The sequence below is a fragment of the Salvia miltiorrhiza genome, chromosome 3 (assembly GCF_028751815.1).
Source record: "Salvia miltiorrhiza cultivar Shanhuang (shh) chromosome 3, IMPLAD_Smil_shh, whole genome shotgun sequence".
Taxonomy (NCBI): domain Eukaryota; kingdom Viridiplantae; phylum Streptophyta; class Magnoliopsida; order Lamiales; family Lamiaceae; genus Salvia; species Salvia miltiorrhiza.
The window spans coordinates 8,737,805-8,742,916 of NC_080389.1; the positions used below are offsets into that span (position 1 = coordinate 8,737,805).

The 5,112-nt window shown below is 36.5% G+C and overlaps 1 long non-coding RNA gene across 1 annotated transcript; it reads left to right on the plus strand.

Annotated features, from left to right (window-relative positions):
• The first annotated feature begins 219 nt into the window (after nt 1–219).
• On the plus strand, nt 220–3,466 carry LOC131017383 (uncharacterized). The gene is made up of 3 exons (XR_009099581.1): nt 220–508; nt 2,634–2,696; nt 3,205–3,466. It is a non-coding gene; the product is annotated as an uncharacterized LOC131017383 (long non-coding RNA).
• The last annotated feature ends 1,646 nt before the right edge of the window (nt 3,467–5,112 follow it).

Genomic DNA, 5,112 nt, shown 5'->3' on the forward strand with positions numbered 1-5,112 from the left:
CCGACTCAGGAAGTTAATTAAATCTGCGGATTTAATTTAGATATCAGAACAACGAACGAATTAAATCTACGGATTTAATTTAGATTCATTTTATAATTTATCGGTTTTAGTGAGAAATCACATGTCGAAATACGAGATTTATTTAAATAAACAGTATCAAGCACATACGAGCACACGATCCATCTTACAGTTACAGAATCACCGAGACAGAGAAAATACATCAATAATTCTCCTCTACATTTTTTTTCCTTTCTTTTTCTTCTCTTTTTCTTTCCATTAATTTTGTTCCCCACTCCATCAACTCCACTACCCTATGCTCCCCACCATCTCCACTACCTTTGCTCCCCATCAACTCCAACACTTCACCCATTCCTTCCATTTCGCACCAGCAATCACAAAGAGAAGGAAGACTTGGCTTAACTACTTTGCCAAGATTTCAAGCTGCTCCAGTCCAGTAGTACCCCAACACTCGAAGCTAGAGTTTATTGGGTGAAAAACCGTGCATGAGGTAAGGCAGCGAATCTGCCATAAGCACACTGCTCCGGCAGTGTTTTGCAAGGCGATTCCAGCCATCCAAACGGTTCCCAAAAATTCCCAAATTAATTGTGTATCATCTTTCATACATTTTCTATATTTTGGTAAAATTTCAGAATATTTAGGCATGATTTATTTATGAATTTGTAAACATCACTGCCCATCTGGAATACATTTTTGGTAAACAATCTTTGGGAGATCATAAGTAAAGTTTCACTCGGTGAAAACCTTTGAAACTTGAATATGTCACTCTAGACTCCCGTATCTTTCTTTTGACATCGGCCTCACCATTTTTGAGTAAGGGAAACAACCGGTATAAATTCTTGAAATCTAGTTCTTATTCCATGTACCATCCAGTAGATTTTACAAACCTACGACTTTGAGGTGGAAAAGGCCGACTTAAATATTTGATTCTCAAGCCTATCTTTCTACTGAATATTCACTGACATGTTGGGAACTTACTTGTTCAGTTTTAGAATTTTTGGTGAAGCTTAAAGTGGTTTTTCCGATTTATGTTCTGAATCTGCCAAACTTGAACTCTTTTTGTGCACTGAACTTTAGATAGTCATATCTTCTAAACCATGAAGGTTCTTAGAGTAAATCCAACTGGAGAGTGTTATGATCTCTCCCTAGTTTCCAGATTGACCTTTGGGGTTCCCAGTGGAGTTTTGTAAAGGGAGATATGAATTTGTAAAGAAAGCCCACTGACTTGGTTGTAATCTGGAAATATGAAATTTACAGATTTTTGCTTGTTAAATACCCATCTTTGAGAGGGCATATCTTGCTCGTTTGAATTGTTTTTCATTCGATTCAAATTGGAGAATGATCCTTGAAATGTCTAGTTTCCAGAATGTCTTTTGGAGCCTCATTTGGAGATCCGAGGTAGATTTGGTGTCTGTTGTAAAACAACCCCTTAAGAGCTCAAGTTGTTGAATTATTTTCTATGTATCAAAGTTTATTTTAAAGGATATTTCGTGAAAGATTTAGTATATGTGCGTAACAAGTTTGGGACTATTTATTTTAAATGAGGTCCGTTCTTTATTTAAATTAGGATGGACTTTTAATGAATATTTTTGGGATTAAACTATTATTTCTTGATTTATATAAATTATTTTTAAGGACTTATAAATATGAATTTCGTAGGCCTACTGACCTACTGTGATCGACGGTTTGTCGATGTCTAACAGCTTTGAAAATTTTATAGCAAGTCCCTACATGAGTCTTGAGTACTCTGGTAAAATTTCAAGCCATTCCAACTTCGTATGATACTTCTTTAAAATGTAAAACCTAAACTGCACATTACTACTGAGAATTTCAGAGAACAGAGAAAAGAGTCATTTATTTCAGTAGCTTCCTGGGTGATCTAGCTTTCCAAATTTTTATGTTATTAACCTTATTGTGGTATTTAGATATCCACCAAAGTTGAGCCCAGTTTGACAACGTTTACTATTTTTCAAAAATACAAGTTTTCGATTGTTCAAAACTGCCGAACATGGTAGATCGTGGTAAAAACGTCATATCTCTCAAACCACTTGGAGTTTTCGACTCTATTTTTTTTATATGAAACTAGACTCGAAGATCTTTCTTTCGGTATGAGTCTCGAGTCCAGGAGATGTCGGAGTCAGAACATATTAAATTTTGAAGTTGAGTCAGTGTAAAAGCAGAGCATGTTTTGATGATGTTTGATTGTGATTCTTATGTGCCTTATGTTGAGCCTTTTTTATTTTATTTTATTTTTTTTTTTAATTTTATAACATTACTTGTTCTTATTTATTAAGCCCGATTAATTATGAGATTATAAAGCGAATAAGTTGAAGTATTTATTTTCTATTGACTACGAGGAGCGGGGTTTATTTAATTAACGGATTAGAACACCCCGAAGAGAACGGATTAATTTTTGTTAATTATCCGGCTTCATGAGACGAGACTTAGCTTTTGTTTAAATCCGATAGCCTGGATTAACAATAGAAATTCCCTGATTATTATCTCAGAATAATAGTTCATGCATACGAGATTCATGCATAGTTTAATTACGCATTCTCATTTAATTGAGAATTTTCCCTCGATTTAAAGTCTTACGTTATTTTCTCGGATTAAAGGTCGAGCGCAAGAATAAGAGCTCGTCAAGGAGTCACTAATCTGTAGCAAAGCTTTGCTATCAGGTGGGCATTACTTTCATATATATCAAATGAGTTTAAATGTTACGTTCAAGCAAGTTATTTCATGACTAAATTAATTGAAGTTATTTCAAATATTGTCTTGCCATAAAATGTTTAAATTTCAGTATGATATCTATCTGATGTGACTTTAATCATGTAATCGAATTCGGGTCTTGAGCAGTTGATAGCTATCCTGCCAGGGCTAGTGTACACCAGTGACCGTGAGTCATCTAGCGGGTTGGCCGGTCAAGTGTCCGTGAGAGGTGGCCACCTCTCCGGCACACAGTTCCAGATATGATAGATTACAAGAGAACTTAGTCTGCAGACGAACTTTAAGAATCACAAATGAATTTAGTAAGCTTGGGCCTTTTTAGCGAAAAACTCCCTTGCTGTACTGTTTATGATGGCATGACAATTTACAACTTTACGAAGCATGTTATATTTCATAGTAGGCATATGTGCCCACTGAGTACTTTTGTACTCAGCCCTGCATATATTTCTAAATGTGCAGGTTGAGCAGCTGCCGATGGTGATGAAGTGACGAGCGGGACTCTTTTGTCTTATTATGTATTAATGAACTCTAGGGTTACATGTCTTCATACATGTAATCAGAACCTTATTCCGCTGCGTACTCAGAAGTTTTATGTTATTTTGGATAAGTCGGAGTTATCCGAACTTGTTAGTTATTTGAGTCTATACGACAAAAACTCTGTTATATTATAGATATCTATGTTGTTAACAATGATGAAATACGATCCTTTCTTGTTTGATTATTCCCCTTTCTACCCCGCTTCTAATCTCCCTCCATTAGCCACGATTTCCCGGCTTAATTATCCTTAATTAGGACCGGTCGTGACAGAGTGGTATCAGAGCAAATGATTTGCTCTGAACCCTAGAGTTAGCCCATTTTTCTAGTATGATCACTAGTATATAGGAGTCAGTCAGCCAAAGCTCATCACTTCATCACATCGTCATGCTCAGCAAGAAAGAAGGTGGTAATGATTTTAAAACATTGAGAAGTTCACGTTTTATATGAATGTACTGATGCTTACATTCAAGTTTTATGCTTTATTGATTGATTAGATATCTCAATGAACTTAGATGCGTTAAGAATGCATGATCACTGTTACGAGAAGAACGATAGAAGCTAGAAACTCAGTTATATTTCACTATAGCCATGGTGAAGAGCTAAGAAAGAAAAAGAGAATCCCATGAAAGCAGTGCAAGCGGAGAGCCACGCACGAATCACTGAAGCAGGCATAGTTCTTCATTCAGGTTGTTCACGAGTGACAGAACACCGAATCGACTATTGCCTTATTTGATGATAGATCACGTGAGTCATTGCTCGTAGCGACGAGTGTGACTTATGTAATCAGCTAGCTATCGCATAATGAGCTAAGACTCATTACTAACTCTCGATTATCACCAGTTATGGCATGAAGAGAACCTTCATGATTTATGTTTGAACTTCAGAGTCGGACTCATATGCAGTTATAACACTTTGTGTATGATGTTATAGCATCGCGATTAGAACTGCCAGCTTACAGTTTCAGATATTCAGAACCTTTATGATTACAATTACCTATTATATTACACGTGAGCATGATTTAGAATCCCTATTGATTACGATCACCTGCTACAAATCGAAAGGAGGATAGGTGCCATGGGTAACTAGAAGTTACCAACCATTATGATTGACTAGAAAAATCTATACAAGTGCGTAAGACGGGAGGAGTTCCTGAAGATGGTTTGGAGTTTAACAAGAGCTAGAAATATCGACAATGGTTCGATGTTAAAGTTAAGAGATTGAGATTATGATGAGAGACTAAGCAGGTTAAGTATGCATACCTTAGTCGATCAGAGACATTCCCCAGTTAGAACATTTTAGACCAAACATTCACTTTAGTAGCCAGAATGCAAGCATTGACTAAGGTCATTCCATGACTTAGAATTACACATGGGGACACATACCCTATAAAGGTGCTCAGATGAGCAAAAGCTATTTCCTTATTGAATGCGTGATGATTCAGAAGGTCTTTTGCAATAACACGGAAGAGTGCTTCAAATTATATGGTTGCATTTCAAGCGCTATGTGAAGGAACACTAAGTACTAGAAGTACTACATTAAGATCATATAGAGGAACATTATTGAGTAAGGTCGAGCCTACCTTATTTCGCCTATAGAAAATGTTTAAGGATTGCATTAAACTAGGAGGCAGACTCCAAGTTTGAGAAGCTCTAGAATATTCTCAAGGACATGTTCAAGATATTAAGAAGAAAGTGGTGATTTTAGACCAAATATACCTTTTGCAGCCAAGGAACAAGAATTGCCAAGTTCGGAAAAGTATTTCTGAATGACTGAGAAGTAGTTGTGTCGGACCTGGCCAGTCCACATGGCCAAAATCTCAGTAGTCGTCAT